The sequence below is a fragment of the Sturnira hondurensis genome, unplaced genomic scaffold (assembly GCF_014824575.4).
Source record: "Sturnira hondurensis isolate 20B ecotype Veracruz unplaced genomic scaffold, ASM1482457v3 Scaffold0000780, whole genome shotgun sequence".
Taxonomy (NCBI): domain Eukaryota; kingdom Metazoa; phylum Chordata; class Mammalia; order Chiroptera; family Phyllostomidae; genus Sturnira; species Sturnira hondurensis.
The window spans coordinates 8,696,401-8,721,290 of record NW_028073411.1 but is presented as its reverse complement, the minus strand read 5'-3'; positions in this window follow the sequence as shown (position 1 = coordinate 8,721,290).

The window sequence follows — 24,890 nt, the reverse complement described above, 5'->3', positions numbered from 1 at the left end:
CCTCAGTGTCTTAATGTTTGCCATTGCCTCTTTCTAGACTCATTTTGTCTCAGGTGTTTGTATATCCATATGGCTTGATCCTTCTTTAAATCTCTGTTCAAATGTAAGCCTGTCAGTGAATCCTTCTCTGGCAACCCTGGAGAGCTGCCTGTCTCTCACCACTAGAATGTAAGAGCCAAAGAGTAGAGACTTTTGGCTGTTTTGTTTGCTGCTGTACCTGTGGTGCTTAGAATAGCTCTTGGAACATTGAGAAAGCTCAATAATTATTTTTTAATGAGAGAGAGCATACACCATATTTATTTAATTCTTAGTAGTGATTGTTTTATTCCATTGAAGTGCAGCAATTTAAGATGTTGCCCACTGAGTGACTTTGGCTTCATTAAAGAACTGTTTGTGGAAGGGTTTCAACTATCTGATCACATGTAGGGAGCAAGTCCAGGTACATTCAGCCTGTAGAGGAGTGACTTGTTCTGAACACACAATGGTTGAACTATCGAATGCGGCAAAACAAGATTGCATCAGGAAACAAACATGGCAATGGCAGATAATAAGTTCCTCTCCAACACCACCTTGAAATTTGAAGGTTCCAAAACTTGAAATGATTGCTTTTTAGTATTTTAAGATGTTGAGGTCTATAAGCCTATTTCCCAGGATTTATATTACATCGATTTAAGTCAGGATAAATTGAGGCTAAATGTTAAAAGCTCAGAAGCCATGCATTGAAGACTTTTAGTTTTTCTTGACTTTTCTATCCAACCATATTACTTCCAGAAAACAAATCAGAGCCTTAATAAGTGAGCACTCACTTTAGGCCTTAATTTTATGAGGATCTCCTAAGATTTCTAATGAGCTGGGTGTCATTTAGAATTGCAAGATATCAAGAAATTGTTGAAATACAAAAATGTCCTTTTCACCATGGACATTAGTCATTATTAAAAATTGGAAACTTTACAGTTGATTAATTGAAACTCTGTTTTGGTTGTTGCCAATTATATTTCAGAGGGAAGCTGTCAGTGTGCCATTGTTTGAAACATGTGCCTTAGTTAACTTACCAATGGTGCAGCTAGAATGTGGAACACACAATGAAGTTTTCCAAAAGCTTGAACAGAATTCAGTCCTTGTTGATAAGATTTGAAGCACCACATGTCAAAAGAATTAAAGAGGGAGCTTCAGTACAAATATGTTTTTGAAGACAAAGACACTGGGCTCTTAGCAACAGGGGCAGCTGAAACCAGGAAATGCCTCCTGCGTGTTTTCTACAGATCAGCACAGAGCAGCAGCCCCTGCTCCATCTGTTCAAGGTTTCCCTGATGCAGAGGTAGAGTTCAAGTTCAACAGGGAAAAAGGTGACCCTGTGAAAGATGTCATTCAAAATTGGTTTGAAGGATGCCTAGGAACCATCTAATGGGATGCTTCTCCTAGTATCAGGATATCATTATTCCCTTGGCTGCAAATTCCAGGAACTGTTTCATATTCAGTAGGTCAAACTATTTCAGAATCCTGCATTGATTACAATAGTTAGGATTTTGCTAACCTTTATCTAGGATTACTCTGTGTCAGAAAAATCACTGAACACAAGTATTATATTATTAATCCTAAAACAACATCAGGCTCTTTGATATCTCCTTCTAGTGCATAGTAATCTACTGGTATTAGTCTATTTCCTCGACAGCCACTAGCCAGCACTGTATTTTTCCTGAAGCATCTCAATGGCATCCAGGTAGCTCTCCCTGATTTCATTCTTATACCTTAATCAGTTCTCAACACAGGGAAGAGATTGATCTTCTAGTCTGGTCATAATATATCATGTACAATCTGGCTCCTGCCTACTACCAGCTTAATTTCATATCACCTTCTACTTTAGTTTCTATAATCTGGTTGTATTAGACTTAAATTTTTTCCAGTTTTTTCAATATGCCTTGCTTCTTCATGATTTGTAGACACTTTCCTATGTCAGGCACATTTGTCACACCTATTTCCTCCCCTGTCACCTGGCACACTCCTGTTCTTCATTTCTCCAAGTCTTCACCTTCTTGTTACACATGTCCTTAACCCATACCTCTCTTTCATAGCATTTATTGTACTTGAATAAATAGTCTATTGTGCAATTATGTTGACTTCCTCTATGATACACTAGAATTGTAAGCTTAATAAGGCAGAGACTGTTTGTGCAGGTAACTAGATATTAATACAGGAAGGGGCAAAGTGAGTCAGAAATCAAGCCTAATAAAGCAGGGAGCTGAATTGGACAATAAACCTGCTTGCTTTGCTAGGAAGTTGTAGCTTCACACATTTCCTAGGGCATCATTCACCCGTGAGGCCTAATCCACTGAAGCAGGTAGGAAGTGGGTAGGAAAGATTCTTACTGGTCATTACCATGGGAAGAGTAAAACACAGCAGGAGAAATTCCTCTGCTGGGCACATGCCCAGTAGAAACCAAGATGGTGGATCACTTATGGGTACCTGACTGGACTAAGTATTAATTGCTACAGCCTTGGAATATTTGGCTAAGTTTCCTATAGTCCACCTTGGGACTACCAAAAGAATCATTCAGATGTCTTCTAGGAAAGAATTCCTATTGCAGCAGTTGGCCCAGAAAGCTCTATCCAATATGCTGTCTGTTTGTTTTACATACAGTCTTAGTGAACACAGCCACACTCGAATTATCTATAGCAGCCTTCACACTTCAACCAAAATGTTTAATTATTGCAGCAGATGCTGTGTGGTCCACAAAGTTTAAAATAGCATTGTCTGGTTCTCCTCAAAAAAGGTTTCCTGAGCACTGCTCTAATTCATGTTTTTTATAATTTCTATCTGGACTGTCTTCTAAGTCATCTTTCTGACCTACAGAACCCCAATCATTCTTCAAGACACAGGCCATGTATCCCCTCTGCTGAGAAAACTTCTCAGAATCTAATTTTACTTTCATGCCACAGAGCTGACCACTCCTAATACATGTACTGTATTTATCACACAATATTATAATCATTATATGTCTTCTATAATAGGTTCTGAGTCTGTCTCATTCATTTCCCTCTATCTCACATAATTACAATGTATCTGGCACATAACAGGGCACGATAAATATTTAACTAGGTCAGGGAAGGCATCAATGTTAAATAATGGGAGGTTCTTTACTTGAGAGATGTATTTTTTTTCTTCTTAGATATGTCAGAATTGAATTGTAAGTTAACACAATACTGCACTCATGGGTCTTTTGTAAAACGTTTTATAACAGTGTGTTTCAGAAAGTACAGAAGTCAACTGACTCTATTAACACAAATGACCAGGCTGATTTTCAAGCAAAAGATTTGTTTTTGTTAGTCCTGTGAATGAATTCATTTGCATATTTTTGAATTTCCATAAAATACTAATATATTCACTAATGTAATCCAGCAGTCCTCCTCTAGACATGCAATTAAAGTCCACTCTCATCTCAGTCACTATTTATCAGAAACTTACTGGCCCTTAGGGTCATCAGAATCTAGCTCCAACAGAACACAGAAAAAGCAGATATCCCTTTGTAAAGAATTACACAAATAAATGTTTTCTGAACAATGGGTTCACAGAAAGCATTGTAATAACTCATACTTAATGCTCAGTTGGAAGGTGGTTTTCAAGATAACTGTTAAGAAAAAGGGATTTCAACCATAAACGTTCATTAAATTTTCTTTTTGTTTCAAACAGCATTTATTGGAACTGGTATTCACTGATCAATGTGTGCCAACACCATGAGAACATACTTTGCATGTCCGTATTTGGCATAATTTTTATGGTTAGCATTGGTGAGACTCTAAAGTATATTTCATAATAATTTTAGGAAAGCAGTGAAAGAGACAGTCCCCATAAATTTTTTTCAAAGAACGCTGTTTCCCTAGGTGACAATAGAGACTCTGTAAACAATGACCTCAGAGAGTTAGTCAAGGACCAACAAAATGATGAAAAATTCCTTGGATACAGTAGATTTTGAATAATGACTTTTGATTTGTTTTTTTTCAAATGTTTATTTATTTATTCATTTATTTATTTTTATTTAATTCTTATTCAAGTACAGTCTTCTGTTTTATATTCCCTGCCCTGCCCCACCCAGTGCTCCCCACCTCCCTCCCATTTCCGCCCCCCACCTTAGTTATTGTCCATGTGTCCTTTATACTTGTTCATGTGAATCTCTCCCCTTTTCCCCTATGATTCTTTCCCGCCTCTTCTTCTCTCTGGACCCTGTCAGCCTGTTCAAATGTTTCTTTACCATAAGTATTTGTGATACAAAGAAGTAACATCATAGAGCAAAAGAGATAACAAGCAAAATATAGCTTTTCTATAGCATGCTTATAATAATTCACACACATTTAATCACATGTGGTCTTGTTTACGTACTCATCTCTCCTCACTCTAGAAAGAGGTGGCTGGAATCAGAATCTGCGTCCTACTCATGGTTCTCTTCATTATGTCTACTTTTATCTTCACAAAACCAGACTCCCCAGTTAGATAGGGTTGCTCTCAGACCGAGGCTTTGCCCAGAAACTGATCAGGGGAGATGGAGACCTGGTATCCTTATCATAATCACCTGTGTCCACTGTGGCTGCTCTTGTTCTGTTTCTCCCACTTTTGTGCCTCTAAACTAAATGAACTTTCCTTCACATGCTGCCCTCTAGAACTTCTCTCTTCTGATTACCAATTTTGAAAAAAATTAGACTTCTTAATCTGGTAAAGGACTCCATTCTCGATGGTCATATAGCTCTGTATTATTGCTGATCACATTGACTGCCTTATCTGTAGCTCTTACGCTATGGTCTGTCTTTCCATCAATTATAACATTTGTCCTTTCAGACTTTTTATATATACTCTGATAGTTTCACTATTCTCTGAGATAGAGATAATCAGCTCCACTTATCCATGCAAAAACGGAGGTTCAGAGAAATGATGAAACTATTCCAAAGTCATTAGCCAATAATTAGTTGACAAATTCAGCACCTAAACTCAGATATAATTTGAAAACATCAATGATTTACAATACTAGAAATCAACAATTCTGTATGAAAGTCTGGAGTTACAGCTTTTTTTTTAATTATCAGAAGTCCATGGTATCTCATGGACCTGCAATACCCAACTGACCAGCAAGCATTTGTGGAATACTTTTTGAGTGGCCAAGTCTAGGCCAGGTAGTTTAAAGTCCTAGAAAATTTCCATGAAACATAACAAATTCCCTTGCAAATCTGAGAATTGTATGCAAAAAATAAACAATGTTACAAAAACATTTCGAGAATCTTATAAGAGAGTTTAAGCAGGTACTATTATTTAGAGGGGAAAATGAGGGACTATCAGTAACAAGTGGAAGAGAAAATGAACATTGGCTTAAAACTCAGCGAAAATAATGAATGAAGTCACTGAAGGGATGTGTGTTACTTCAGGTGTGAGTATGTATAGGTTGGTCTAGTTAATTAGCCTGAGTTCCCTTGGAAACAGATGCTGAGACAAGGAATTGACTTCAAGAGGTTTATTTGAGAGATGCCCAGAAAATAACAATAAAAATGTGAGACAAGAAAAGTAAGAGTCTGAAGTTACAGCTAAAGTAAAGTTACAGCTAAAGTAAAAACCACTTAATACATGGCAACATAACAGGCTATTACTGTGGATAACAGGTTAGTGCCAAAGGGTATTCTAATGCACCGTGTCCAGTGTACCTCAGAGTTATGTCAACTGATGGATGAGGAAGTTCAGATATATACTCACAAATTCTCTATGTATTATTAGCTGAGGGCTGATCCAAGAGATGCTAACTCTTCAGTATCACTGGTTGGCTGTCCACAGGTAGAATTTTCTCCCTCAGCCACAAAGTTAATATTTTGGTAGAGTCCCAGATGTTAAAAATACCAAGCTTTAGTATGTGGAGATGAGTGCCAGGAGGATGTAGTTGGGTTGTTGATGGAGTCAGCAATAGGAAGGCCAAAAGGCAAAGATTTAGAGAAAAAGAAGAGGGAAAGAAAGGCTTTTTATGTACTACAAGCATAAGTATGTACAAGAACATGAAGCTGCTCAAAATAATCACTCTTCTTTTGTATCATTTTATAATGTATAAATCATTTTCCCATGTAAAATGTCATTAAATAGAGTAGTTCACATAGGAATGTGAAAATACCACCAAGGAGACTAATTTCACATGGCTTACGGAAGAGTAAGAACAAAGGCGAGTAGGTCTGAATTGTAGATGCCCTGAAAGGCAGGTGACCATTTTTGCTGTTCACAATAGAGAAAGGGGAGGCATAAGTGGGTCTGGACAGGAAAGCTTTATGGTAAACACAGCATTTCAGAATGATTTTCTGACAACCAGGCAATCATTGGTTCACTCACTGCAGAAATATGTGTTGATCATCCTCTATAGACCAGCCACTGAGGAAGAATAAAACTGCAAAAGATACAAGATGTGCATATGTGGACAAAACAGCAAGACTCGTTGGGGTAGGTGCAGACAAGGAGGCCATAATAGCATGCACAAAGGGATCAGTTAGTGGCAGGAGAAACAGGGACTCAGAAGGTAGCACTTTTGCTTTAATCCGAGTGCAAATCCTTTGATTTCCAAAAGATACAGCTAGGAATGGGGAGAAAAGGGTGGCACGTGTGGTGGGCATTGCTAGTTCCCTACTCAAAGAGGGTTGCTAGCAGAATGCTGGTTTGTTTGGAAGTGTAATGTGGCCAGCTCCAAAGATGAAAAGTATGATACAGTAAAGTCAATCAAAACAAATCCATTACCTTTACCTGATACACACAGGCTCCCATGAAGTTAGAGGAGGCTGGGTGAGCTAGTTATGGCCAAAGAAATATTTGCAGAAATATAATGAAGAGAGCGTGGCTCTCACTGATAAAACTAAAGACCTTCAAATTTGTATCTTGAAAATAGCTCAAGAACTTGGTTCTTAGAGCTCCTCTTGTAATCATGTGTAATGACTTGGATGAAGCAAAAGGCAAAATGATCACAATAACTGAGAAAAATGGTGGGGAGAGCCTAGAACATGATTGACTCCAGCAGGCTACTAAATGAGGCCTACAATAGGCCACTGTTTTTATTGTTAGTTCATGATTACAGTAGTCCCCACCCCCTTATCCAAAGGGGTATGTTCCAAGGCTTGAAACCACAGATAATATTGAACCCCATATACTCTACGTTTCCCCCCCATACTAGATGCTAAGCACTGTCATACCACAATAGTCAACCTGATAAGCAAGATGACTAAGTGACTAACAAGTGTGTAATGTACACAGCATAGAAACACTGGAGAAAAATATGATTAACATCCTGGCCAGGATGGAGCAGGACATTTTTCCTTCAGTAGGTGAAATACACTCTGACAAACCTACTAGCTATCAAAAGCAATAAAATCTCCCCATGTGTGTGAGTGGCAGTAGACTAATATCAAAGCTCTTTTATTTATTTATTCCAATAAAAGTTACTAAATGCATACTATGTGCTAAGCATTGTCTTCCTTGGGGCATTTTAATATTTAAAAGTTAAGAATAAGAGAAGTACCCACTAAGTTAGAAGGGACATTAGAGAGAGAGAAGAGTGTTTCAGAGTTAATGAAAGAGCAATTCAAAATAGAAAGTTTTATTAATAATGTCAAATGTTGGAGTGAGAGAATAATTTTAAAAAGCAATGAGAATTGACCATTGGATTTGGCAGGATAACAGTAATTAAAATCTTTATTAAGTAGACTGATGGAAATTAAGTAATAACAGAATCGAATTGGTGGTAAAAATTGAAGGAAGCCAGCACAGGAAAACACTATTTGAAGTTTGTTTATAAATTGTGCTGAGAGATGAAGGTATAGCTAAAAAGGCAGCTGATCTAGGGAGGGTCTTAAATATAGACAACATCACGGCACATGTACAAGGTATGACAAAGGCATGTTTTCAGTTGTAAGTATGCAAAACACAGAGTTTATTCTTGTATTATTATTCATTAATTATTTACTATTTTTCATATGAACAATGGTAAGCCTACTTTTCTCCACCAGGTGTATACTGAAAGAAATAACTCAACAGAGTGGGTGCATTTGAACTTGAAAGAAGAAGGAATTATTGCAAGGTTGAGACCTGGAGTAAGTCAGAGAACATAACATGGTAATTATTCATCATATAGATAATGATAGTTCCTCCATTTTAACAGAATATAGTGCAGAATATATGAGCCCTTTAATAAGTGGGTTTATAGAGTAGGTAGAAGGGTAAAGATATAATCTAAGTGCTATTTTCTTGGTGAAATAAGAAGCAGTTCATCTCTGGGCTGAGGTAGTAGAGTGAAAGGGTTGAAAGGTTGAGGAGAAAGATTTAAAATAGCATATTATCAATCAGGATATACCATGTAATGCTGAATAATAAATAACCCCAGAGTTTTGGTGGTTTCACATACAATGTAGTTTTCTTTCATGCTAAATTGCCAGCATAGGTTAGCAGGGAGACTTTTCACACTGGAGCTACTCAATGAGCAAAATCTACAGAGAATCTATCTTTTTTTGTCACTCCAGTGACTTTAGCACAATAAAAAGGGACTGTGTTCACTTGTGCACTGGCTTTAAAAGTCTCCCACTTGTGCTAATTGGTATGTGGGTTACAAGGTAAATATAGTTATGTAACAAGTATGCATAGTTAACTTGCACAAAATCAACCATGAGTTTTTGGTTAGAATTCATTCAAGTGTATTGATTGTATCATATGTAGGTATAATCAGTGCATTTTTAAGCAAACCTATGACAAATAATTGTATAAACTTTTAGCCATCATTAATACCATTTGTATCTTGTAGATAATCTATAAAATTTTCAATGAAAATTTTGGATTGATTTTTTTACTCTATGCACCAATGTTATAATTTATTCCCGGGGTATGATGCAACTGAACAATAAGATTCTCTATCTAAGCTACTTACTGTCTAAATGACAATCTTATTATTATTCAAAATTTTGACTCAGCAAATTGTCAAAATAGCCCTAATGAGAAGTGGTTAAAAATTTCATGTAGAATTCATCTTCACCAGTAGTCCATTTGTTCAATTCTATACCTAAATTCTTACCACTGGGCAAGGTGATGATTGGGTTCCTTATAGATTTTGAATTCCATGAGTAGAAAAAACTAAGATGGATATCTGGTGAAGGGTAAGGAATAATTCTATGTGGTAGTGGATCACTTACCACAGCAAAGCAAGGCAGGCTTTGCAAAGGCCTATTGTTAGTATGAAGTATTTTAAGAATGGAGTAATTTATTGGAGAAACATGTTTTCAAATCAGTGAGAACTCAAACTCAATTTGAGTATCTTTAGGAATTAACTTCCTACTAGAGAAACAGAGTTCAGTACACATTGCCTGTGAGCCAATGAGAAAAGAGGATGGGAGAACCATCTAACATCACCTGAAGCATATGATATGTTAATATCACTGAAAGAAAGCAGTTAAAAAGGACGATCCATGTGTACAGAACACACACACACACACACTCACATACACACATATGCATTATGAAAACATTTTTAACCAGGAAATTACTGAGTCGCTGAGCACAGAGATTAATCTCTCATGGGAAGCATTAGCAACTCAGTTGCCTGAACATATTAAAACTGAATTGACCACAACGACACTTTATCTCAGCCAGCAAGGAGGCCTCAGGTAGGAAGGTCTAACAAATGGATTATTTTCCTACTCAGATATCAATGCTTCTATGAAATGAATCCACAGAGACCAAAGCACGGTGCTCCCAAATATTACCTCTTCATCTATTTCAAATAAATGATGATTTCCCTCACCTTCCCAGTGTGGTAAGATAGTCTGTGAAAATAAACAGGGGGAAGAGTAGTACTTAGACTGGTAATGGCATTTGTAACAAAATAGGGCATCGAAAACCCAGTGTGTGAACAGACTTTTAAAAAATATGTAAGGGGAGAACACTGTTGGACTAGATGAATGGTAAAAAACAGTATTGGAAGGTAAGCAAAGTTTCCTGAATTCACATCAATTACTCAAAGAACCTTATATTATAAAATCAAGATCAACCTTGGCTGGTGTGGCTCAGAGGACTGAGCCCCAGACTGTGAACCAAAGGGTCTCCAGTTCAATTCCTGGTCAGGACACATGCCTGGGTTGCAGGCCAGATCCCCAGTAGGGGGCACAAGAGAGGCAATCACACATTGTTGTTTCTCTCCTTCTCTTTCTCCCTCCCTTCCCCTCTAAAAATAAAATAAATTAAGAAAATAGCCCTAGCCAGCGTAGCTCAGTGGATTGAGCACAGGCCTGCGAACCACATGATGTGGTTCGATTCCCAGTCAAGGCACACATGCCTGGGTTGGAGGCCAGTTCCCAGCAGGGGATGCACGAGAAGCAACCATACATTGATATTTCTCTCCCTCTCTCCTTCCCTTCCCCTTTAAAGATAAATAAATAAAACTTTTTTAAAAAAGTAAAAAAAAAGAAAATAAATTTATAAAAAATAAAAATAAAAAATCAAGATAAAAAACAAATTGAAGACATAAACATTTTCTATTCATTTTCATCAATAAAATCATCAAAACTGGCTCTAGTCATTGGGAGACAAGAACCACTCAGAATACATACACTGACCAACTTAATCAAATTATGGCTCTCATTGGCTTGGCCCTGTTTTACTGAGAACACAAAAATGCACAAGGAAAATCTCACATCTGTTGCAACAATTCCCTAATATCAAGAGTCACAAGTATTTATGGTGTTATTTCTCTTGTCCAATATATGTGATAAGCCACCCGGCCACCCAGTACACTAATGAGTCTTACAGCACACATTTAGTCCTTCACAACAAGCCCACCTCTCATTTTGTTATAAACCAGCTGAATCTTAACCTACTAGAGGCTTGCAAGTACAAGATCAGTGTGCAGGCAAATTTGGTGTCTGGTGAGACACTTTCTGGTTCATAGCCTTCCTCCTGCTGTGTCCTCACATGGTGGAAGGAACAAGGGATCCCTCTGGAATCTATTTTATAATGGCATTGACCCCACTTGTGAGGGCTCTGTTCTCGTGATCCAATCAGTTGTCAAGGCCCCACCTCCTAACACATTGGGTGGTTAGGATTTCAACATAAACAATTTTTTTTTGGGGGGGACACAAATATTTAACCTATAGTACATTGAAAAACACTACTCTGAAGTGAATGTGTTGATAAAATATTTACTTAAAATCTAGTGCTTTAAAGCAAACTATAAATGATATACAAAGCAACTCTTGGGATGAAAGAGTTGAGTGGATAGCGTTTGTGATGTTAGAGAAGTAGAAAAAAGGCTTTTCCTGATGTGAGTAAGAGAAAAGCAAGTGCAAAAAAAAGGGATGCCATTGGCCGTCAAAGGAAACTCAACCCTGAAAGTCTGGCATTTCCGAAAATCTCATTGGCCGTTTCCCAACCCTACAATGTGAGGTTAGAAAATGAGATGATTTTGCCTGGAGAGGAAATGGGTGTGGGTTTTGAGGCTTCCAGACAGCGGAAGGGAAAATCATTGTATATCAGGCCAGGGTCATGGTTGTCTCAGGCTTGGGAGTGTTGACGGTACTTAGGCAAAGGCAAGAAGACAGCCTGATCCCTGGCCTTTTATTTTTTCCTCCCAGGGGGTCAGTCCACAAGTGATTTTTTATATGGAGAAAGGCAGGAGGAAAAGTAAAGCTGACCCATCTTTTAAACTCTCAAAGCCTGATTCAAGACGTCATAAAAGCAGCTGCCAGAAATGAAGAGCAAGGGACTCCATCAAAGTCTAAGAAACGCAGGCAAGAAAGGGAGTCTTTTGAAAAAAACGACCATAATAATCAGTAATGGATCTGACATCTGGCAAGGAGACACATCTGCAGGGGGCAACTGGGATGAGTAACTGAATTTTTAGTTCTACATTTGCACTGACTGTGTATGTTCAGCACCTACACTTTGAACACAGGAGGATATGGAGAAATGCAGTATTCTCCAAGAGTTTGTTTCAGGAGATATAGGGAATATCTGGAGTAAGATCAAGTGGTTTTAACTGCCATCTGAACAACTTGTGGTTGTATTGTTTTGTTACGGACCTACCATGTGTAGTTAAAATTCATTTGAGGGCTCTTCTAACTGTGTACGACTGTGTCAGCTTTTCTCAGAATCTAGCCTGAAACAAAACAAAAGATCCCTCAAAACACACGTCAGCCAAGGGGACAATAAACAGCAACACCCTGGGGGCAAATCCTCACTCCACCACTGGAGTTGATAAATGGGTTTGCAAAACCGTGATAGCTGCATAGCTTGTCAAGAGCTACTGTTATTCTTGTTATCCAATCACAAGGGTATGACGCAGTTGGTCATGTTGTGGTTTTGAGGCTTCAGAGGACAGAGCTGTGTTCCACTCATTCCTGTGTGGGAGAAATGTAAGTCAAGGGCAATAGAGGGCTGGTGTGATATAAATGGGGGACTCTATTCTTTAGTCCATGAATTTCTGAGGATTAAATGATAACGAATATACAATGACTATAAACATGTCAAGCACAGGGATTACAGCACAGCAGAATTTTAATAAACTCAAGAATTCATTCTTCTCCCTGACCTTCACCAGATCCACTGCACAGCTTATCCAGTCATTTACCTCAGGTCTGGACTTGGACTATCTAATCTCATAAAGCAATTCAAAAACATTGATACCTGGTGCACTGAGTAAACATTTACAGAGAAGCTACTATGCGCCAGATACTGTGGAAATCATTGGGTTGTGAAGAAGCCAGACAGGTCCATAACCCTCGTGGGATGATGACCTAATTTGGGGGGCTGAGAAGGTGGCAGAAAAAGAATGGTTCAAAAGCTCAAATTTTGCAAACAGACTGCTTAATCCAAATCTCATCTCCACGTCTTGCCAGCAGTCATTCTTAGGTAATCTGTCTAGCTTGTGTGCATTGCCTATCCATCTATGAAATAGGGAGGGTAACATCAGTTAACGCATAGGGTTAAGAAGAAAGCTAGTTAGCACACGTAAAGTACTTAGTAGTATGCTGATATCCAACACGTAGGAAATGCTACATGAACGTTAGTGTGATGACTTATGCCAGGGAACATTTTCATAGAGGCCCCCAGCCTGGTTCAGTCATGAGATGCTATGGCAATCGGGGGGGAAGAGGACCCTTGTCTAATCCTCTTGAAACCTGGCTTCTACCTAAGAAGCTGCGTCCTGTGCTTAGAGGCCAGAAGAGAGGTCAGTGTGTGGATTAAAGAAAGACTGGACAGACATTTCATTACATTTTGTTATCTGTGGCTCCTAGTAGGGGCACTAGTCTAGACATTACAGAATTATGGAAAGAAACACAAATGACAGATGACAGAAAGGTATTTTAGTCGAGGCACTGAATAACAGTTTGCAATTATAGACTGCTTAGTTTGGAACAGTTCCTCTTAAAAGCACTTTACGGGAGTCAAATTGCTTAATGCTCACAATATGGCTCTAGTAGTAGGTTTTAAACATTTTGCAAATTAGAGAATTGAACAATAGGGAAGTAAAATGACTTACTTAAGTTTACAATAGAAGGGGAGCCAGGTTTTTAAAGAAGACAGGCTGGGCTAGAGCTTTTAACCTTCACACTCTCCTGCTTCTCTTTGCTTGCCAACGCAATGAAAATCAACTACAATGTCCAGAAATATTAATATGCTATTATGCTGAAGTGTGGATGTTAGATCGCAAAAATATGAGTCATTTGCTCACATAGAAAATATAAAACTCTCATTCTCAAAACTAAAACATTGTAGTGCATATATGTAATATAGAGGAAAAAATTTGAGGACAAAAGAAAGGCATTTTATAGAAACGAACTCATTCATAGAACAGATTGGCAGCTGTCAAAGGGGAGGGGATTAGAAGGCAGGGTGAAAAAGGTGAAGTGATTAAGCAAAAAGAAAAAAACAACAACTCATAGACATAGGCAACATTAGGGTGATTACCAGACAGAAATGGAGGTAGGGGAAGCCAGAGGGGGGTTACATTGGAATAAATGGTGAGGGAGGGAGACTTGACATGGGGTGGTGAACACACAATGTGCTATATAGGTGATGTACAATTACAGAATTGTACACCTGCAACATATAAATGTAGTAACCAATGTTGTCCCAATCCATTCAATGAAAATTTAAAAATAATCCAAAAAAGATAGTTTATACTTAAATAGATAAGCTTCAAGTTGTGGACGGATGTGAAGGAATCAGTAATGAAACTATATATTGAGTCCTGGGCCAAGTACTAGGGAAATAAAGCAGCCTGTCTAGGTGATCACATTATCATATCCATAACTACAGTGTCCAAGGGCACTAGATTCTTCTGTCTGATCAGTCATACCCTTGTAAGCCACATACTTAAACACCAAAAAGAAAAAGAAATTATTGCATTTCATTACTTTTTTCTAGCAATATTGGGTGGGAGGGGGAAAGTTTTGCAGAAAGTAGAAGTATTTTGAAATGGGGAGAGAACTAAGGATAGTTAAAGAGAAGAACTCTGCAACATGTGGGAAAAGAAAGAACCCTTATTAAGAATATGACATCCGTCTCCACCATTCTGCTGCCAAACACATGTGTGGGAATGCAGGCGCGTGTGCAAAAAAAAACGCCCCAACCTGGTCCACGCATGGGACTTACACTGTGATCTCATGCAGGGGCCCATCTGCACGTGAACAGTGAGGTCATCGCCCGTGTTTTCCGACACCTTATTGGCGGTTCATTGGCATTGCTCTTGCTGGAGTTCTGGGAGTACTGCTGCATCTCAGCAGAGAGGCGCGTGTGTAGGATGAGTCATGCTCCACAAATGTGTCAGACTCTATATGGTTAGAAACATAAAAAAAGAAAAAACAAGGTCGAATAGTGGAGACCCAGGACTGGAAAAGTTCTCACTGCAGGGCAAGGACAGACCCAACCAAAGACACTGAGATAAAGAACAGACTGACGGTAACCAGAGGGGAGAGAGGAAGGGATAATGGGGGAAAAGGGGAAGGGTCATCAAGGAACATGTATAAAGGACACATGGACAAAGTCAAAGGGGGGTAGAATCGAGGGTGGGGTGGGGGGAAATGAAATAACTGTCCTTGAACAACAACAAAAAAGAGAAATACATACTTAAAAAGGAAAAAGAGAGAGAGGGCTTAAGTGCATGTGGTGTTCCACAGAGTTCCAGTAATCTTTAATAGTCCGAGCCCTGGGTCAAATGTGAGTCTAATAATACTTCCACCAGAGAAAAAGCAGTTTTCATCAGTGAATCACTTTGCAGAAGGGATAACATCTAAACATCTTAGACTCTTCTTGGTTACCATGCGGTCTGGGTGCCTGCCAAAAAGAAAGTGCAAGAAATAGTGTGGCCAAGGCAAAGAGCTGGAGGAGAAACCCTCGGAATTTTTGAGGGAGGAGAGGCAAAATGATCTGCAACATGAGACTATCCAGAGAGCTGGTTCCTTTATGGAACCCGTGGTGACCAGCAGGAATTTGCTGGCTCGGAGGAGCCAATCCTCGAACAACAAGACCGACACACCTCAAGGGAAAGGAATCCTTAGGAGGAAATGTAGGTGCCCTTCCCCGCCACTCCCTGGTTTGAAAGAGCAAAACCATGGGCTGCCGCCACAGTCATAGTGAGACAAAGCAAATGTCCTTAGCATCCCTTCAAACGCCGTTTCCTACAGGATGAGGTGCAAACATCTCTCTACGACACCTGTGGACCCTCCACAGCCGGGCTCCAGCCTACTCGGGTCTTCCTTTCCTGCCAGCATTGCTTCGCACGCTCCTACTGCCCAGCATCACTCCCCGAGGGACAGTGCCCCAAGGAGCCTTTTTCACACGTCATTCTCTGGCAGGTGTCCATCTCTAACCAGCGTTCCCTCCACACGCCGCCCACTGCACAGAATCCAGCTCTGCTCTCACAATACAGCTCAAACATTCTCTGCTTGTAAAAGACACCCCCGGGAAGCCCCGACTCCACTTCGGAACTCACGGCACCCTCCGCCATCAGATAATGAAAGCAAACCCTCCTCCCACTCAGTTTGTACCGGGCACAAGTCTAAGACATGCTTTTATAAATCAACTCAGTTATTTATCCTCACAATGTCCCCATGGGGTAGGTACTAATGACATCTCCATTTCACAGGTGAGGAGACATGTACAAGCATCATAAAGGATTTGCTCAAGATCACACCACACATACACAACAGAGCTTGAATGTGAACTCAGAAAGTGTGTCCTCACCAACGAGCTGTGCTGCCCCTTCTCTGGGTTCATACCCCAATTTATCACACATTACATCTTATTTCACATGTTTATTGGCCTACCTGTCCCTGCAGTGAAGTGCCAAGGCCTGAGGGAAGGATCTGAGCTACATCTATTTGTATTTTCTGCACCTGCTTCGGGAACTGTAGGTGGTAGGAGTTTTGATAATAAAGGACCAGTGAGTAAGCACAGAAAAACTCAGTTTAGGAGGAGATGGGTGCATTATTAGGTTTTGAGGTAGAGAATAAATGATGAAGTTCACCCTGCGAAAAACAATGTGGTTCTGATTTTTAGGGCTGATTTGGTTCTGTGTTTGGTGCATTTATGCTTCCCCAAGCAAAACAGAGGCCATGGTGAACAGCATGGCAGGGAATTCCGAAGGAGCAACGTGAAATGAAAACAAATGCTGATCTCCTGAGGAATTAAAGATGTGAGGTTCAGAAACCAGGACAGAGCACGGGCACCCTCAAAGTGGGAAAAGGCAAAGTATCACAGGGCTGGCCAGGTGCGGTGAGTCTGCTGGATACCAGGTTGTGATGGCCACAGGGTTCGGGCGAGGGGAGATCTTGGGAGGCCTCAGTTTGCAAGAGCTTATTTGCGGGCAGTGCAAGGTTATGTGGGAGTAGGAGTGTTCTCCCCACTCAGCTGAAGATGAGAGTTTGGCACCCGCAAGAAATGTGGCAACGTGGGCACTGAGATCACTGGGAATGCCCTCATGTGGCCCCTGGAGAAGACACTCCCAGTAGCAGCCACACTCTCTCCAGGAAGGTCTATCCGGAGTGTCTTTGTCTCTGCCTCTCCTCCCCCCAACCCCTCCCACCCACATTCCTCCACTGCCTTCCTTATTAGGAGCTCCTTGTTGGGAGGGAATGGGGAGAGCCTGATGTCATTTGGTTTGTGTTTGTCGCTATGCACATTTTCTAACTGAAAGGCAGCTCAGCCATCCCTTTTCTTGTATTTTTTTTTTCTTGTTTTGGCTTGAACTGCCTATGCTCGGGGAGGGATGGGGTCACCCTGACCTCTTTTTCCTTGTGATAAGCAGACTGAGGATTGCTTGCTGCTGGTCTCCTCTCTCTCTGCTCATACTTCTCCACCTAAAACCTGTTGGGTACGAAAGGCAGCCTTTCATTGGGCAACTGGTGTTTCCAAGAGAGAAATGATAGATTAGTCATCGATTCATCTGTGGGTAAAAACTGGATGTTCCCATGAAAATGCTAACAAGCTTATACTTTAATTCTATTTTGGCCACTCGTGTGTATTCTCTGTATAGATTAGAATTTGGAAGAGGTGTCATCTGGCCCATGGGGCCCTCCCACAGAGAACCTCGCACACAGAGGATGTCTGTACCACCAGTGCTGGGGGACCACCTTCGGACCACACAGGACGTTCACAAGGAACCTGGGAGCAGGTAAGCGAACTCTGAGGTCATTTGAGCTAACGGACACATCCTCAAGCTCACCACAAACTGGACTTTCAAACACAGGTAAGAAGATGGTTGGGAACTGTGTGAACAGGCAGGGGCAAAAGTTAATAACAAAACATGAGTGATTACATTACAATTAGTATCCCCTAAATAGATAGTAAATGGTCAGGCCTTGGGAAATGCAGATTATATTATGTCAAAGAGAGCTGGGAGCAGAACCCATGGCTGATATTCTGAGACGGACTTTTCATTCAGTGTGAGTAAGTTGTTTGCGAAAAGAGAAGCCCTGTGTAAGAAGTGACCTTGCATTCTCTTGGCAAGGGACTGAAGTTTGGGGACAGAAAGATCTGAGCTCAAATATATCTAGTTTCCCATTAATAAATAGCTACGTGATTAGGTACAAATCCCATTGCCTCTCCAAGCCTCACTTCCCTGAAGAAAATGGGAGCACCGTAACCACGCTTGGCCATCTCTGTTCGGGCCGAAACACACGGTAAAGGTAAACACCTGGCATTACATTCTGTAGGAAACTGTAATGAGTAAGAAACCTAGTACATGAGAATTTCCATGTTGATTCACGTAGAAAAGTTTTGATGTCACATACCATTACTGAATCAGATCATAGAGTTCAAAGAAAGCAAGAAAAAAGTTCTCAGTGAAGAAAGACCGATTTGCTTTCGAATCTCCACTGGGCTACTTTTTCAGTTATAAGACTAAAGTTAAGTTAGATAAACTCTCTGAAACTCAGTTAGCTCATCTGTAACATGGGAAAAATAACACCCAGATTAAAATGTTGATTGCTATGATCTCCTTTTTCTGAACAGCTGATTAGCTATACAAGGGTATTATGCCTCAGTGTCTGCTTCTGAACAAAGGAGATAGAAATATCCAAAAGGGACATCTAGTTATAATGTCAGTGGGAACAAGAATAAAGATTTTTCTTTTCTGCAAGTAATTTAATCTGGTTTACCCAGTGGGAAAGCACTAAAGGCTATCATTTTGTTTTCCTTAGTTGAAGCTATTAACTGTAATTGCTTTCGTTAATAATACTTTACTTATTATAATAATCAAAGCTCAATTTCTGTACTTATACCCTGGGGCCAGTTTGCAGAGGCACAATTTATAAATGGATGAAAAACAATTAATAACAACTAAAAAAAGCCCATTAATGATCTTATCAACAAAGTGCTATGTAATCTCTAATTGCAAAATCACACAAAGCGCACACAAAAAGAACACTTGGCTACAGCTGGTGCTGCTGGTTCCCCTAGTGTAGACCCAACACAGAGCATTTCAAATGCAGAAAAATAATGCCTTCCAGGACATTCTCCTTCTGGACTTGACAGGGGATATTTCTATTAATCTACTAAAGGCGAGATGCAATGTATTTCAGTTCCTGTGGGGTGTAAGCCTTCAAAGAGAGAAGCCACAATCATTTAAAGAGAAAAATGCGCCATCATCTCCCTACAGCACTGGCCCCTCACTGTGATCAGCAAAGTGGTATGTGACAGGGCAACTCCCACCCTATCAAACCAGCCACCCCCTTGCCCTTGAAATGCTCCCTTCACTTCAGATCCCACTTCTATTATTAAAATACAACTGATGTGTTCTGCATAGAGCCTCTGCTGGAAACACTCTTTCGTGGATGCCTTCTTCCGGTATTCAGATCTGGGCTCTGAGATACGTCCCCCGCTCCCTTTTCTAACGCTGCCCTCAAAAACCCTACCTACTCTGTATCACAGTCTCTGTCACTCTCTGAAATTACTGAATTACTCCTTCAGCACCTTGAGCCGGGCCAGGTTCATCGCAAGTAAGTATTTGTTGAGTCAATCGACTAGATAAATTAATGAATTCCCACTAGCTGTTGGACCAAGGCAAATAATTACTTTCTCATGTGTTTCCTGTTTGGAGAATTGCAGTTGCTAATGGTTCTTTCCTTCCCCTACTCCCGTCCCATCCATCCCTTTCTTCTCCCTCTTGTCCACAGGTCAATCACGTGAAGCACAGGCTTGGGTGTCCAACAGTCCTGGAATTTAGACTTCACTGACCTGTAGGTACATGGGGGCCGATACTTGTCAGTTTTATTCACAGTATATTCCTCATGCTAGCAGATGCTCAGTGTTTATTACCAAATGAAAAAAAAACATTTTGGATAAATCAATGCTTTCTACTTTTCTGCATTCTAGTTGAGTGATGTCAGGTAAGTTATTTAACCTCTCTAATGTCATTTCCCTCATAAGAAACAATTTAAAAATACCATTTGCTACACGGGATTTACTACAAGGATCAAATGAGGCCATACATGCCTAGTGAGAGTAAATTTTCATTAAATGCTTATGGAATTGTTATTAAAATATCCCCCGTTCATAATTAAAATATAGTTAGCTTTGGTCCAATCATTTTGTTTGGATATGTCCATCCCTGCTTCCGTGCGTGGCCTCACTTCCAAGGAACTAGGCCACCACCATAAAACACCTACCACTCCCATCTTTGAAGGTGTCCAGACCTTCTCCCACCTGTGGTTCCAATGTTAAGGTCAACTGTAAGTTGGAGCTGAGGACTTGGGGTTTGGAAAGTTGCTCTCTCCCTGGCTTCTCTAAGTTGCTTCCCATGACCCAGCACTCCCCCTCCCCAGAAAGGCCATCTTTCTGATGGTGAGTATTTTTACTTTGAATTCCTTAACATCTTACAGAATGTTTACTCTCTGGTGCCAAAGCTGAATGAGTCTCATATCAAATATCTGGCTGGAAAGATGTCATTTCTTTATCTAGTTTCTCTTACAACAAATCCTGATGCACAGTGAGCATTCAGAAATATACCTAGGAGGAAATACCAATCCATCTTTACAACATGACTGTGAATAATTGGCCCTGGGCTGCTTTTGTGTGCATGATGTCCCACCTCAGGCTTCTCTGACTGTCTTAGTACATCCCTCAACTTCTACCACAGAGCTAACACTGACATCCACTCCATGCTTCGGTACCAGCATCAGTCCCTTGTGGATATTGCAAAGTCTCAAACAAGGCAAGCATAGTCTCTGGTCTTCTGTGTGCCTCGAACATCCTACAAATTTATCCATTCAATGTTTTTGTTTTCATAGCTCTACCTACAAGGCAATCTTTTAGACATTAGTTGTACAGCATTGAAAAACAATAAGAATACCAATAACAACAAAATAAAACAGGTAAAAATGTCTAACTAGCACCTTCATATTATGGTAGGGAAGAAAGACGAGAAAATAGAAAAATAAATAAAATAAAAATGTGTTACCTAGTTTCTGAGCAGACAGGTAAAGCTGGTAGCAGATATCCAAGGGAGGTACCATGTTATGTGAAGGGGACTGCAAAGCCTCAGCGATTCAAGTTGCATTTCAGTAAAGACCAGAAGAAAGCAGAGGGCTAGCTGAGTCTACACCTGTCTTATCACCAGCTATATCATAGTAACATCAGCCACACATGTTCCAGTCACTGCCTTCACACTGTAAGTCCGCTGTGGTGAGGAGTCGTGTGTACTCACAGCTGCACTCCCGGAGCTCAGCCCAGGGCAGAGAAGGCACTCTGTGCTCAGCACTTATTTGTGGACTCCATTTCTCTCCTGTCAATCACAGCCGTGTTACCCTCCCAGGGCCAGGCCCTGTTCCACCTTGGAACACTTGCTTGGTGCTGCCACCAGCAGCTGCTCTTGTCTTTTCTATACATGAGTCTGGATTTCTACTCACTGGGCTCCACATGCCCCACTCAGAAGTGGATTAGGGGTTGGATCAGCCAGGCTGTCAATGTATAGTGGGGTACAAAAACATTACTAGAAATGTAACTCTTTGGTGAAAATGTATTTCTTATGCTTTTTTTTTTTTTTTTTTTTTTGCTTAGGAAGATCAATTTGATAAACTGTAAAAAGAGGTTTACACCTTCATGGATCATACTTTTTAACACTTGATCACCACTGAACTAACTGTCCACTTGGGTTGCTATAACAAAACACTGTAGACTGGATGGCTAAACAATAGACATTTATCTCTTATTGTTCTGGAGGCTGGGAAGCCCAAGAGTAAGGGGCCAGCAGATTCAGTTCCTGGTGAGGAACTTCTTTCTGGCTGGCAGACGGCTCATTTCTTGGTGGCCTCACAGGGCAGAGAGAGAGAGAAAGGGAACTCTGGTCTCTCTCTCTTTCTCTCTCCTTGTGAATAAGGACATTAATCCCATTGGAGTGGGGGAACCACCATCATGATCTAATTTAAATGTAATTCTCTCCCAAAGGCCCCACCTCCAAACACTATTACATTGGGAGTTAGAGTTTCCATATAGAATTCTGGGCAGGTGCAGAGGTCTCATTCAGTCTATAACAAACTACCTGTGAAGAGAACTATATGTTAGAATTATTTTAAAAAGCATAAAGGATGTAAAGCAATGAAGAAAAACTGAAAAAGTGAAGAACTTGGCATCAGTCAGTTAAGCAACATTTATTACCTACTCTACCTTCGAAGTCAAGACTTTGGTTATTTTCTGCATTAAAAGTAAGGAAGACAGAAATCAAGGAAGACACAAATAAATGGAAACATACTGTGTTCATGGATTGGAAGAATTAACATCATCAAAATGTCCATACTACCCAAAGCAATTTACAGATTCAATGAAATACCTATTAAAGTACCAATGGCATATTTCACAGACATAGAACAAACACTTCAAAAATTTATATGGAACCATAAAAGACCCTGAATAGCAGCTGCAATTTTGAGAAAGAAGAACAAAGTAGGAGGGATCACAATACCTGATATCAAACTGTATTACAAGGCCACTGTAATCAAAACAGCCTGGTACTGGCATAAAAACAGGCACATAGACCAATGGAATAGAACAGAGAGCCCAGAAATAAACCCAACTCTCTACAGTCAATTAATATTCAACAAAGGGGCCAATAACATAAAATGGAGTAAAGACAGCCTTTTTAACAAGTGGTGTTGGGAGAACTGGACAGCTACATGCAAAAAACTGAAACTCAAGCACCAACTTACACCATACACCAAAATAAATTCAAGGTGGATAAAAGACTTAAATATAAGCTATGAAACCATTAAAACCCTAGAGAAGAACATTGGCAGGAAAATCTCAGATATTCCACGCAGCAATATTTTTACTGATATGTCCCCTAGAGCAAGGGGCATAAAGGAAAGAATAAACAAATGGGATCTCATCAAAATTAAAAGCTTCTGCATGGCTAAGGAAAACAGTATCAAGATAAAAAGAGAAGCAACAGCTTGGGAAAACATATTTGCCAATGATACCTCAGACAAAGGTTTAATCTCCAAAATATACAAAGAACTCACTCGACTCCACTCAAAGAAGACAAGCAACCCAATTAAAAAATGGGCAAAGGACTTGAACAGACATTTCTCCAAGGAGGACATACAGAGGATCCAGAGACACATGAAAAGATGCTCGATATCACTAGCTATCAGAGAGATGCAAATTAAAACCACAATGAGATACCACTTCACACCAGTCAGAATGGCTATCATAAACAAAGAAACAAACAACAAGTGCTGGAGAGGTTGTGGGGAAAAGGGGACCCTAGTTCACTGTTGGTGGGATTGCAGACTGGTACAACCACTATGGAAAACAGTATGGAATTTTCTAAGAAAACTAAAACTGAACAGTATGGTGCCTTTTGACCCAGCAATTCTACTATTAGGAGTATATCCTAAGAACCCTGAAACACCAATCCAAAAGAACCTATGCACCCCGATGTTCATAGCAGCACAATTCACGATAGCCAAGAGTTGGAAGCAACCTAGATGCCCATTGGTAAATGACTGGATCAAAAAGCTATGGTACATTTACACAATGGAATTCTATGCTGCAGAAAGGAAGAAGGAACTACTACCCTTTGCAACATCATGGATGGAACTAGAAAGCATTATGCTGAGTGAAATAAGCCAGGTGGTGAAAGACAAATACCATATGATCTCACCTTTAACAGGAATCTAAACAACAAAACAAACAAGCAAGCAAAATATGACCAATGACACTCAAATACAGAACAGGCTGACAGGGTCCAGAGAGGAGAGGGGAGAGAATCATAGGGGAAAAGGGGATGGACTCACATGAATAAGTATAAAGGACACATGGACAATAACTAAGGGTGGGGGATGAAAATGGGAGGGAGGTGAGGAGCCCTGGGCGGGGGGGGGTGGGGTGGGGGGGGTGGGCAGGGCTGGGAATATAAGACAGAAAACTGTACTTGAACAAGAATTAAAATAAATAAATAAAATCTTTTAAGAGGAAAAAAAGTAAGGAAGAGTGTCACATAAGTGAATTCACACTGATAATAGTTTACAATAGTCACTATTATCATAATAATGTTGTTTAATCAACTACTACCAAATCTTAAAGGCATTCACAATAAGCAATGATTTCTCACTCACACATCTGTAGTTAATTGGGGTTCAGCCCATCTAGCCTGGGCTTGGCTCCATCAGACTCTGATTCTGGGTAAGTTTAGCGGCTACCCTAAATATGTTAGGTATGTTCTCGTGGGGAGTGGCAGGAGCATGTAAGAGCTAATTTCATTGTGCAAGTGCACTTCAAGCCTCTGCCACTATGTCTGTTCATGTCTGAACCTCAGGACAACCCTTAACTCTCTGAAACACATCAAGCCCAAAGTCAAGGTGTGGGAAAGAACAGTCCATCCACCACATGAACAGTGCAAGGACATGGGCATGTCATGTTACTCTGGGGGAAGGAAGAAATGGCATCACTAATTCAACCCATCATATGATTTATTTCATTTCAAGGGATCATTCAATAGTGACAGTGCTTGGGTTCAAGTCTGATAATGAAGAACTTCTGAAGACTAAATTTAAGTACCAACATGGTGAACTCAGCAAATCTCAGACACTTATAAGTTGTTTATATATCACAATACAGTTTATTTTTCATCGTGGCTAATATCTCTTGGACTTTAAAAATGTTTTTTTTGTTTAATTTTTTTCCAACTTTTTTTTATTTAATTATTTTTCAAGTACAGTTTTCTATTACTCCCATCCCATCCCACCCCCATGCTCCCCCCTCCCTCCCATTTCCACCCTTCTCAGTCGTTGTCCATGTATCCTTTATATATGTTCCTCTAAATCCCTCCCCTATTTCCCCTGAAATTCCCTCCCCTCTCCCCTCTGGTCACTGTCAACCTGTTCTCTATTTCAGTGTCTTTGGTTATATTT